Source organism: Chaetodon auriga, chromosome 22, assembly GCF_051107435.1.
Source record: "Chaetodon auriga isolate fChaAug3 chromosome 22, fChaAug3.hap1, whole genome shotgun sequence".
NCBI classification, from domain to species: domain Eukaryota; kingdom Metazoa; phylum Chordata; class Actinopteri; order Chaetodontiformes; family Chaetodontidae; genus Chaetodon; species Chaetodon auriga.
In genome coordinates, this window is record NC_135095.1 from 2,881,716 (window position 1) to 2,895,634 (window position 13,919).

At 40.6% G+C, this 13,919-nt stretch overlaps 1 protein-coding gene across 1 annotated transcript in view; it reads right to left on the reverse strand.

The window, feature by feature from the left end:
* Window positions 1-13,919, reverse strand: part of hmga2 (high mobility group AT-hook 2) — a 46,119-nt gene that overhangs the window by 7,775 nt on the left and 24,425 nt on the right. The gene's annotated exons all lie outside the window — the stretch shown is intronic.

Sequence of the window (13,919 nt, forward strand, 5' to 3'; positions counted from 1 at the left end):
ACGTTTTAGACCTTAATGACCACTAGCTTGCAAAGCTAATGCAACAGGTTGGCTATGCCTCTGCCCATCCGCCAGACCAGTAATTCACTACTGCCACTGCTTAACACAATGGATAGCATGAAGGATGTAACAACCTGCACTCTACAATCACGTTCAAGTGTCTCTGGTATTAAGGAAAGTAGAATATTTGGTTGAAGTCCACACCACACCTGAACAATCAGGGAAATCATGTGAAGTGAGTATCCAAGCAGTATCCAATCTCAAATGTAAAGTATCTTGGTTGATTCATATAAATAAATGATAAATAGCTTGGTATACAAGCCTGTCTTTGTGAAAGCAAATCTTTGTTGGCCCTCTGAGGATGTAGATATAACCTACACTTGCGTTTGACCGAGGTCTTTTTTCCTGTTGGCCTTTGACAGCACACACACTGTGTAGTGAAGGAGGTGCATGCAGCTCTGGACCAGAGCTGAACAGCTGAGCACTCCAATAGCTTTGAGAATGTAAAAAGATAAAGTAGAGTCCCTGGTGCTTCTAAGTCCGGCCAGCTGCTGGCCCTATGAAGGGAGGACCATGTCCCTCACCCCCCCCCACACCCACCCAAGATCAGTTCAAACAGCTGGTGTTTTCTATGCCAGCTCTGGCTGGAATGTCAGTCAGCTCAAACGCAGTAATGGAGTCCATGTCAACACTGTCCTGCATGAAGTATGCAAGCAGCAGTGATTGGAAACTAATGCAGTGGAGGATGCAGACCTGTGAACACCGCCAGGCTACACCCTTCTGAAAGGGTGTTGCTGAGCAGGTGGATGCCCAACCTCTTCTCCCAAGAACTGCTGCTCACCTACAACAGCTCACATGACAGTCCTGCTTTCTTTGTGTCTGCAGCTTCACCAAGATGATCAATGGAGGATGTTTTTGGTCCTAATTGCAATTAAATATCCAAGAGGCAACTCTGCACCGTGCTCCAGCCTCTGGGCCCAACCTGTTCATTTACATTCAAAGCCAAATGGCAAATGCCAAACAGTGAATTTCAAATGAAAAAAAAAAAAAAAAATCTCCTTTTTTACTATTTAAGCTTTCATGTATTTTGGATTTTGAGTTTCATATTTGATGTTTTCACTATTTCCATTACCAATGTCGCCTTAACAGTTTAAGCTTTGAGTTTGATAATTTCCATTTAAGCAATTTCATTCACATTTTCCAATCATTAATTTCCATTTTTGTTTCTAAGTTGAAGTATGGCCTGATTATTCCTAGTAGACTAGTGTTTTTGAAATTTTCTATCTTTTAATTTTCTATTTGGACTTTTAATTTTACTCATTACCAAACACATCCTCCATAATGTACTTCTGTACTGTAATGTTTATAGGCACCATGTTGTCTCACTGGTAAGCACTGTTGCCTCACAGTAAGAAGGTCTTTGGTTCAGTACCCTTCTAGGCCAGGGCCGTCCTTCATGGAGTTTGTTCTCTCTTTGGAATATAGATGTGGGTGATGTGGAAAGTACACCCCCTAAAACCAGATTTCACAAGGACCATCTCTCCGGAAGTTGATTGCAAGTTTAAGGTTGATTCACTTACAACATATTAACAAAAAGTATCTAATAATCCTGATTTAATAAATCAAAATTCTGAAATACTAACCCATAACTTTACTGTAGTTGCTTAATTAAAGTAAAAACAGGAACACAATATGATTTGGAATGTATGAATGAACAAACTGAATGCAGTTACAATGACTGTTAATACAAATACTCGGTGTACAGCCTGAAGGTAAGACAATAGTGCAGCAGCTAACATCAGCAACTAGCTATATTATCTGTTATTTGCTGGCATGCATGACATTATGTTGATACCTTGGCCACTTGCAAACAGTACAGAGGCAGTGTTGAGTCGTATAGATCTGCTGGGGGACGCTGGCTAACAGTGAGGAGCAACTTCATCGACTTCAGCAGACAGACATCTAATTCACTAACTAACAAAATAAAATTAACAAAAGTAACTTTGTTTCATATCATGAGCAGTGATAAGGAACGATAGATTTAACTGTTGACAGGCGTCCCGCTGGCTTTTTATCATTTAATTAAAGGATGTATGTAATAGACTACTGCAGGTTGTCTAAGGAGTTTGCTAAGTCATTGAACTGACTATTAATATATTGAAGTTTGATGTCATTGTTGTGACTTGGCTGCTGTCAGCTGATCTTCTCCTAGTTTCATTGAATACTGGATCATGAACATAACACAATCTGTCCTCTGTGGAAAGATTTAATGGCCACATCTTATACTGTAATTCAGTGTTTTGTTGTTACTCACCTGCAGTCAAACAAGAGGAAGGAGCAGCAGAGGGGACTGTTTAACACTTCCCATTGTGCCATATTTCCATATTTCACAATATATAAGCCTCCTGATTTAGTATTGAATTAGAGTACACATGTGAAAGTCTTAGACGCTTGTGCCACAACAGTGTGGTTAACACAAGCTGCACTGTTCCTCCTCTCTGCCGACAGACGTGTTTCACCTGAACATCACAGTGAAGGACCACCTGGTTTCACAGCTTTGCATCAGTGTTCTGCCCAAGTGTTTCTACAAGTGCTCACTGATGGACGTTAGATACACAGCTGATTCTGTGGCCCCTGGATCAATGGACACCTCTAGACTTACTCACTCTATTAGAGCTTTGTACTTATTCTATTTTATCTATTCTTCTATTTTAACGTGATCTGTAATTACCTTATTTATTTTGCTTATTGTATTCCCTTCTGTACATTTCTGTATTCCCTCTAATTGCTGCTGTAGCAACTGAATTTTGTCTATATCAATAAAGTGCAATCATTTCTTAATCAGTGAAGATGAACACACTTTACATGACTGTACAGTAACAGTACACATTTTTTGTGCTGTACATCATTTGCTCTGACTTTGGCAGATCGGCTGCTTGAATCAGAAAGATATGACGACTCATTTGGCTGCCAACTCACAGCCACAAGCTTATATTAACTACTCTTACAGTAATTCAGTTCTTATCATGTAGAATTCGTCATTTCTTTTGCTGTCTTTGGAAGAATGTATCCTGATCTAACTTCAGAATAATAAAATGTTAAAATAAGTGCTCTTTAATGAACTATTGCAGTAATAGAAGGTTCCTGCTCCGTGTCCCAAACCTTACTCTCCTAGACAACAGCCAAGTATGCTAACCACTCAGTCATGCCTCAGCATGTCACATTGCTAGCAGCCAATGTGGATGTGAAATAATGGAGCACTTCCTCATCTCCTTTGGATTTAAACTGCTCTACCACACTCACTGTGCTCTTTACCAGTCAGCTCCCCCTGCTGTTCATAATGTTCCCCTGCACCTCAGGTGTCTCCACCCCTCCCTCCAGACTTTGGGCACGCCTCCTCATTTAAATCCACCTCAAAAAGCCAAGAGAAACATGGAAAATGGTCAAAATGAAAATGAAAATGCCAAATGGCAAAGTGCAAATGCACAAAAAAAAACATATTTTTTTTTTTTACTAAAGATTTTGATTGAAATACTTGAACTATTCAATTTATGTAAAGTACGCCATTAAAGATTTTCCATTTCCCATTTTGAGTGTCATATTTGATGCTTACCTTTTCTTATTTCCATTGCCATTTTCCATTTCATCATCACAATTTAAGCCATTGCCGTTTAAACTTTGGTATTTGAAATTTCACTTTTTTTGCTTTACATTTTCAAATTATCATTATACATGTTGAATTTGCTTTTTCAAGTGCCTGTTACTTTTTAAGTTTAATTATGGCCTGATGATTCCTAGTAGTGTAGTAAAAGAATTTTCTGACTCTGAGTTTTTATTTTAATTATGACCAAAAACATCCTCCACATCCTCTTCCTCTAAAACAATCACAGCATTGTCTTTGGCATGCTCTGCAGGTCTTTGATGTTGCCTAATACTATGAATCACTTGTAGGCCACACCAGCTGCTCAGCCCTACAAGTGATTTGGAAGGCAGCTTTTGGCTGAGCATGAGGACAGCATGGGCAGCTTCAACCATTTCACGGTATGCTAGGTAAGTATGACTAAAAGTAGGAGTCCTATGGTGGAGACCTCATCTCTGTTGAAACCCAATCCCTCTGCTGCTACAAGAATGCAATGCTCCAGGCTCTCAGCTCTACAACCACTCAGCAGCCTCTTTTTCAGAAGTCTCCTCTGATCAAAGAATGAAATGCCTTCGCTCTGCTGAGCACCTTGTACAGGCCACCATTCACAAAAGTGCCACCGATCAGGAGAAGTGAACCGCTCACCCTGCTCTCTCCCTGTCACCACTGTAGCTGTCCTCATCACTTTCCACTGTCTGACAGTGATTGACTTTACTTTTTCACCAACTGGGCATATAAAAATGCTGCAGTCATGCCATCACTTCCAGTGTCATAATATAAAAATAGATGTGCACGAGCACTTTAAATTGCTGGGCTCTTGAGGCAGCTTGTAGACAGCTTGGTGTAATCACTTTTCTCTTGTTCAGCAGACTGCCTAGAGACCAGAACAGATCAATGAAACAGAATGAAGTAAAGTCTAAAGCAAGCTGTGCAAGCTTCCCACAGAGCCTGCCATGATCAGCGATGTCTCACCAACTATTAAACGCTCAATTCACACACAAACAGACAGGCCTAAGTCAGTTATTAGTGCAAAACAACGTCACTAAAACGGCGACATCGTGACAGCTGCATCAGCACCATGGACAGCACTATGCAACACTACGACAGCGTGCAGCTCCAACAACATTTTATTCTACTCTTATATATATTACTTGATATTGGCAAACGTACATTGGAAAAGATCCAAGATTTTTAACCAGAGCTGGAAGACCATGCAGGAAAATAATTTACACAAAATGGTATGACTGATATGATTGTGGCCAATTTACTACACTTTGGTGGCTCAGGATGGGGCTGATAAAGCTGCAGTCAGTATTTCCCAGATGAATGGAATCTCCTCAGTAAACTGTTTTCCACTCTGTCTCGTATTTCTCTCGTATGTCAGCCTCTTCTCAAAGCAACTTAAATTAACTTAGCTTTCCGGGGGTGTGACATGCTTCTTCAATGCTCAGTGAACAGTGGAAAATGGAAAAAAGCCTTTTACATTAAAGCTGATGATGCGTGAACCCTAAGCATCGCCTTTCAGAGTCAAGCCAGGGTCTGTTTTTGTACCGCGTACTGCCAAAAGTGTGTTTCTTCCCTGAGAAGAATTGGAAAACTTCTTGCATCCATTTCCATGTAGAAATACAATTGCTAATAGTGAAAGCAAGCTAGCCAAACACAGTGAAGTATCATGCTGAATTAAAAAACAAAACAAACAAAACTCTCGAGGTTGACGTCACTCACGGTGTTACGCACTACTCAAAATCAGTCTAGCGAATCACCAGCAGAGGGTGTACTTAGAACGTATTATCAGAAACAGAGCCAATTCTTTCAGCCTCTCATCCCACAGCAAAAACATGATATTTCATACACTAATGTTTCGAGATAGTTGAGCACGAAAGAACCATTTGGACACAGCACAGGTCGCTCAGAGCCCACCCGTAATTAATAACATGCCCATTTTGCCCATCAATGACTTATCTTTGATCTCAAATGACTTAACTTGCACAGCTTCCCCCATGCACCACTAGCCCATGTGTTCTCTGCAACAGTGGCCATGAAGTAGTCCAGAACCTTGACACCGACTTCTTCATCACAATGAGTTTTTTTGACATGCATACTTCTGATAAAGTTTTTACAGTGACGCTGGTAGCCCTGTGACAAAGATAACACAATGTTGGTTTTACAGCCGAAAGCCAAAGTTTGAGCCACAGAATACTGTATGCAAACAGCAAATAAAGTCCATGCAAAGAGTAGTGAGAGCAATGTGTGGGTGCACGGTTGGCTGTTGTACAGTGTCTCTATTTATGGTCCATTCTTGCTGTTTGTGCTATCAGCTGAGCTTAATAATATCTGGTCATTGTATCTTGATGACACGTGATGTGAGATCAGCGAGCATTTTGGCTGCTGCATGAAGCTGCTGTGACCACTTTCACACTCACATGCAGGGGATGACATGATTGATGGGATTATGAAATGCAGCTGCATACAAGCAACATGTAGACAAAGCTACATGTGCAATGGCAGTCTCAATGTTATATTCATTAAGCACTGAGATAACAAATTGAAATGACACCACCACAAACAAATTTCAAATTTAATCCAGCTTTGCATTCTATTTTCTTTCTATTGCCCATATTATTGTGGCTACTCCGATGTCATTGCATGTCATTGTCATGTATTGTATTGCATGTACAGGATTAGTAAATGTTAAGCATCTGATATACCCGTATTTATGTAAGTGTACTTGATGTGTCTATATACAGTGTACTGTGTATGTATGTGCTGTAGATGTTCCTGCTCTGTTCTGCTGTAAAGTCTGTGTGTTAATTATCCCATAAGACAGGTGCTGCTGCTGTTTGTTCTGGTTAACCGTTACTGGGCCAGCTAACCTTTGGACCTTGTTTAAAGCTGAATGGATAATTTGACCAACCAGGTTCAACCTTTCCTCCACAAACAGTCTCCACAAGTCTGCATGGATGAAAAGTCAGTCATGAGATAGGCTTTAGATGAAATGCTGTGTAGAGTATGAGGTCGTTAAAACTTGGAATGCTTACCATTTAAATCGTTAAACTGTAACAACCTTGCCTAATAGAGCACTAAGACAGGTAAACATTTGACTGGCAGGTCTGTGAAACACTTGGGAATTCACAGCCGACTGAAGTGAGATTTCTGGGAAACTTTTAGGGATATGAGTCAATCTATTATGGAGGACACAGAGTACCAATGGAATATTATGGACTTTAAGGTGGTAATTATAATCAATAAGCTAACTAATACATTTATAAAACCAATTCCAAAAATAAGCCATTAAATGGTAAATTAAATTTACAATTACATGAAGTTATTTCAAAATAATTATTAGCAAAGGCAACCAAATGCACCATGACCCAAACTGAGGACAAAGTTGAGGCTTTTATGCAATTCAAAAGGTAGCCATGACATTCACTGATCAAATTGATCCTCCCAAGAAACAGAAGCTTGGCCTTGTGCCAAATGTAACAGCTTTTGCACCACAGGTCATACAAATCAAGTTTTCTGTTTCCCTCTATCCACACACACACACACACACACACACACACACACACACACACACACACACTCTGATCTCACCTACATGTGGATTCTGTCTGTTTCTCTCTCTCTCCCCCATTCTCTCTCATAAGGGAGCTGGTGAAATGACCTTTAACATTTACATTGTTATCATTAAATTATTTTGCTATCCCTGACTGAAACACCAGTTCACCAAAGCATGGCAGCATTAGACCTGCATCTAACTCTGGCGAAGAGGAGTCACGTGACACACACTGACCCATTTCCCTCCAACAACACTGTATCTTTTTTAATGTAATGAATTACACAAAGGGAGATCTCTCTCTCCACTAAGACATCCCGGTGTTTGCACTTGGTTGCACACATAAAAAGTGCTTACTTTTCCGCCTCAGCACACCTGACCACTTCACTGCTTAACATGAGCAAGACTGTCAGATGGCCTGTTACTAAAAGTTTCAGATGCAGAGTCCATCGATTCCACTGCTGGGAAAGTTTAGGGAGAGGGGATTGTACGTCGCTTTTGCCCAGTGACAAATTGTAATTGTAATTGTAATCTCAGATGCTGTGACACAAGTATATTGCATTAGTTTTATCTGGCTGATGCTATTGTTCAAAGCAACCATAAGGATACAACCCAAAATTGCTAGAATCATGCAAATACATCCACTCCATCAACTGCTACATTTAGAAACAATAGGAGATGGATTTTTTTTGTTGTTGTTGTTGTTGTTTGTTTTTCATGAGCCAATGTGCATAATGAAAAGATGTGTAGAGTTTCTGCTGTCCTGATGTCAATGGGGAGCTCATTCCACCACTGAGGAGTCAAGACTTCAAACAGTCTGCATTTTGTTGGTAGGTGGGCCCTCTTTATAGTAAGGACTGGCAAGCCATTTGGCAGTAGCAGAGGCCTTGAACTTGATCCCGTGAGACTTCCGTACATGAGTGGTCAACCACATTCATGGCTTGCGGCTCCAGAAAAAAGCAAAGGTTATTAAATATGATCCGGAAAACCTTGGTAGCTCACATGCCTTCTGTGGGAGAGTCTTATTACAGCTTGTTGTTGTCTGTGTTTCTACAGAACAGGCACTCAAACTTGCTCAAACATGCAGGTTGTCTTCTAAAGATTGTAGCATTGTATTCAAAAGGTTATGTAGAGGTTTTACGGAAAGTTTGGGAATTTCTGTTGACTCACTCACTGCTTAACCCCAGAAGGCACACAGAAGAAAACAATCCAAGACAAAAGAACAAACATTCGATTGACCAGTGCAAATTACACCAACACACCACTATGATAACGAAGTGGGCCACCAAATAGCTTCTCTCCTGAACTGCCATCATTATCCTGAATGATGTTTTGTCACCTGGAGGGCATAAGTGATGGAAGTAAACCCCAGATCAAACAGCTTCAGGCAAGTAACACTTGCCTCATCATCTACCTGAAATATTTCACTATTTTATTAGATTAAATAAGATTCAGCAAGCAAGAGAACAAGTACTGGGACAGCAAAATGCATTACATCATCTAACCAGATGCTAGATGTATACATTATTAACAGTATAGGAAGGTGCAGCTCTGGCAGAAGGGGGAAATATGTAGAACTGTTGATTAGATATATGTAGTATAGACCAGGGCATGTCAAATACAGGACCTTGGTCCACATTAGGACCACATGGCAAGTCAATCCAGGTCCAGCCCTTTAGTCAGTGATCCTTAACTGGCCACATCAATCGTGCAGAATATTGATGAATTCTGAAAATGTGCTGGTGAGTAACATTACTCACCAGCAGAAGAGGCCCAGTCCATCCTGAGCTTTCACCAACCACTGGCAACAAGTCTTTAATTTACAGTTCACCTGCCCTACAGAAACCCATTATTCTCCAACTCCATCGTCTCTACTCTGTGGACCCACCATCAAAGCGCTCAGCTCCTGGGCTGGCCATTCCCTGGAGCCAACAGCAGCCCACTGGCTGGACAATGTAAGATAACTCTGCAATTGTCGGAGAATCACTAAGCTTGTCTACCAGATGAAAGAGGTGTCACTTCGGCTTATTTTTGTTGGCCTACTGTTGTATAGATTCCCAAACTGAGTGTTTTTAATTGCTTCCTGGGATCCCAAAGAGGAGTCTGTTGTTGATATAAGGACTCATTCGTTGGTAGTGGAATTGTCGGTTTTATATTGAGCACTGACTGCCTCCTTGGTGGAGGTCTGAGAGCATTTTCTAGTCAGGTATCCAGTTATCATTGTGCATTTTCTATGTTTTTGGGTCTGTTCACCCTGATGTAGGCTCATAAGATGAATATTAATTTTGTCAGAGGGTAAAAATATTAAACAACAATAGGTAGATCAAAATACGTGTAATTATTAATTTAACTGAAAGTTTAACCCCCACAGTGTCTGCTTGGAAAAATTCTGGCTCTTGGACAAATGTAGTTGAGGACCCCTGAAATACCTTGTGTTAGGCATTGGCTATAATACACTATTTAGTGTTACATTTTAGTGTTACACTTAGTGAAACATTTTCTATTTTGAAAAAAAAATTCTATTGACCAATAAACTGGAGAATAGCTGAAGATCACTGACAGTGATTCTGCCTCCAGACGACTGTGGTTGGCTCCTAAATCACAGATACAGATTGAGTCTTCTCTCAAACTAGGGCAAATGTAGTTGTAAGAATACGTCAGAGTCAGAAATAGGTATGGACTAACTGACCCAATCACAAGAGACGTTACATTTATTCATTGATTAAATGTTATTTTGTTATCACCAGTCATTCTGGACCTCTGACCTTGAATGAAGATCTGATGCAGACCTCTGAGTGTTAAGACTGAGAACTTCTGGTAAAGACAGTAGTATAAAGATGAATACCCATAAACGTTTCAATTGATCTTTTAAAGATCCTTGATGGAAGCTGTTCTTCTCGTCCACTGTGCAACACCTCCCCCCACAACCTTCTCCAGTCCCAGACCTACATCCCAGCCAATGCCCCAGCAGAGTTATGAATTGTATCTATCAGGGTCCAACTAAAGGGGGAATTAGGGGGAATTTGCCGAAGGGCCCTTTGTAGAGGAGAAAAATGTCTGCCGTTGCAAGGAATGTGGAAAATTCCTAGCAGACAAGCAGCCTTTTGTTGGGAGGGTTTTGCGGGGTGCTCTGAAAGGAAAGAAAGGCGCAGACAAATTGGATCTGCTCCATTTAGGAGCCTCTGCTGTTTGATGTGAAATCTGTTCCCAGAGTATCTCAAAGGAAAAGAGGAAGAAAAGCAGAAAAAGGGCAATGCAACATGTCTTCCCAGACTTTACAAATCTGTCTTTGCTTATTGTTTGGTTCATTGAATTTTGCATTTACAGAATCAAAGAAATAGCAAACATGTTTTTGTTTTGTTCAGTCTTCACTGTCTTGGAGCCATTTGATTCAAACGTATGCGGCTGTTTCTCAGCGTGCATGCGTGGCTGCTTTGAAACAGGAAGGACTCTGTGCATGGCACTCAGCTCTGCCTTGTTTTCACAGAGCATTGCAGATGTTATGAATTAACCTGTTGTGCCTGAAAGAGCTCACTTCCTGCCACATAATAGTGTTAGCAGAAATACTCTAATGACATAAATGTTCATATCTATTTAAGGAATTTGAAAGAGCGGCATTGTGAAAGGAAGAGAAAAAAATCCAAGCCATAGCTAAACAAACAGCCAGGACACCACAGGACAGCCGTGTAACTTCCTGTGTAAAGCAAACAGTGAGTGAGGGGTACTCTAAGTAAGTGCTCTCCTTTGCTAACTGCCTGAGAAATGTTTATCTTTACATTTTATGAGCTCATTTCATTACAATGTACCTGCAGAAGCCTTGTTTATTAAACCGTTTTTATTGGAATTCTTTCATTTTGGACTAAAATCATTTATCATGAAGTTTCCACAAATTCCTCCGAAGAGTGTGAAGTTGAAAATAATGACTTTCTCTTTTTTTAATCCTTGATGTTCCAGCAATGTGTGTTTAAGGTAACTACATATTGTTTCCATTCAAGGAAACAAGCAGCTTGAGATTACACTATCTGTGCAAAAATCCTCTCCTGAGCAATTTAAACGTTTGCCATTGTGGTTTATCATTGCTCATGCTAACTGCTCAGGGTTTCCTCTGTTTATTCCTGACAAAGAGGAAACATGATGAGTGTGCCAGAGGATTTTTGTCAGCCTTCATGCTGAATCCCTATTTTGCTGAGACAATGAATTAATAAAGTAAAAGAGAACTGAACTAAAATGTTAAATTCTTCCAAGATGGTATTGTATATTATGACGATTGAGTAATCCCATGTTGAGCAGAATGCTATCTCTGTAGCAACCTGAAACGCTTACGCCGTAAACTGCTTTTTACATCCTAATCTGTGCAGCAGCCCACTGCCATGTTGTTGTAGTTGAAGACCCAGAGTGAAATGATTAAACTCTTCCAGAAGCTGCAGCAGGAAAAAAGGGGTGGGAGTTGGGGGAGGGAGGCATAGGTGACCTGTGGAAATCCGCTAAGGTCCCAGAGAACTCCGATGTTTGTAGAGTCCCTCTCTGAACAAAGGCCTCTAGTGGCTGGAATTCAGCCTTTTAGCCCGGCAGCAGCCAAGGCTGGAGGAAGGTGGGGGGTTGAGAATGTAGGGAATGAGGCAAAACTGCTGCCTACCCCCAACTCCTTTTGGTGTCTGTCAGTGGTCTCTAAGGTCTTTCTTTCCCTCGCTCTTAGAAACAGCCCGGGGAAGGAGTACGATAGCACCAACCTAAATATAACTGAAAGTACCTCATCCAGCAGAGCATAGACACAATAAACACAAGTCACAATTGTAATTAGCTGCAACCTCAACACAAAAATTCTTCTTCAAGCAAGAACAAATGATTGCAACTGAGTCACATGCATCATCACAATTTTTAACAGCATTAAGAAGAATGAGCCCTTCACATGATCTTAATGTTGCTCGTGTTCAGTGCTGCACATTCTTTCATGTGATAAGATAACCAAAGTGATCCTCGGCATTTTCACTGATACAACGCATTAGCATATGAAGTATTTAAGGTTTTCAGATTTGCAGTGGCATGCACTCTATGTTGGTTGGTAATGTGTTTTAGATAATCTGTTTGTTTGGGGGTTTCTTTGGAAGCAGGTAGTCAGCAGCAGCCAGCGGAGGGATGCTAGGATCAATGAAATGTGGTCTTGTTTCTTTGTGATGAAGAGATTTCCAGAAACAGTCTAATCTTTTAAATCTCTCTCAGAAAACAGTACTCTAACGTGTTTATCTAAGTTAAGGCTGGTGTTTAAGATAATACCACAAGTCCTATAATGTGATAATACAGAATGAGACAGTAGGCCAATCTGAGGACAGAATATCTGCACTGTCTGGACTCATGGTCCCTGTCATTCTGAGACATCCACTTCCACATCCACATGAGAGCGGTTTAATGAACACTGTGAATGAGCAGATTTTACGTTGTTTAGGAGATTTTTCTCATGTCAGATCATTCTATGAAAAGATTTGTCTCCCTCATATCAGACTAGCAATTATACTATCCAACGAACACATCACATAAAGCAGAGTCCCAGCTGTCATTCACAGGTCACTATCATAGACCAGGTGATAAATATCACAAAACTCTGCTGGTCTTTCCATAATGGTCCTGTCATTTCAGCAGATGGTGGTAATGCAACACTTATGGATGCCACCATAAAACTCAACAGAAGAAGAAAATGTGCCGAAGCTGAACGTATGTGTAAATGGTGGAACATGGTGGGCCAGGAGCTGTTTATGTCTGCTGCCTATGTTCTTGTAGTGTATTGAACATTCAATGAATTTGCAAAATAAGTATTTTTTTTTTTATGATCTACATGAATCGGAAACATGCATTCAATACATTAAAAGGAGTATTAAAAGAACATTGAATGTAAATATTTGAGGTGGGAATTTGGTGGTACAGATTGTCTGAATATCGATCCCTGTTCTTCACACATGAGCGCATGTAGGAAACGTTCCAGGCATAGACTGCATGTCTGAAAAGGGCCTCTCTCTCTCTCACTCACACACACCCACCCACCCACCCACCCACACACACACACACACACACACACACACACACACACACACACACACACACACACACCTTATTCAGAGGCTTCCAAGATGAATGGGCATGTATTCCTCTTGTCTCTTATTTTTGTCCAAAAATATCAGATTTATTTTTTTCAGGTCATTAAAAAGATGCACACATACCACATGTGTTTTTTGAATTAATACAAACATGAAATATCTGCCATCACACAGTCCTGTGGTTGATCCGGTGGAATGTGGCCAGTTAGGTCAGAGTAGGCGATTGAGCTGGCTAGGTAGCACCATCAAACATAGTCAAAACAATACAGAAACAGCTGTAGGCTAATTGATGTTCAAATCAGATAAATATGTAAGCTGATGGCTTAGCAAAGAAAAGGGCATCACCTGCAGGGCATCATAGTTCATCAGGTGAAAATAGAAACAATGCATGAATATCTATACTGGACAAGCAAGACTACCAGTCTACAGCTATGCTAGTGAGGCTGTACCTTTGCTTGAGTGGTATTTAGGCTAGACACTTAAGTCAGAGTGCGAACACACTCACAATGATAATGCTAACATGTTGATATTTAGCAGGTAAAATGTTCACCATCTTAGTTCAGTGTGTTAGCAAACTAACATTTGCTATGCATTTGCCTGGAGGCATTTGCTCAGTAATGCTTCCAGTGCCTTC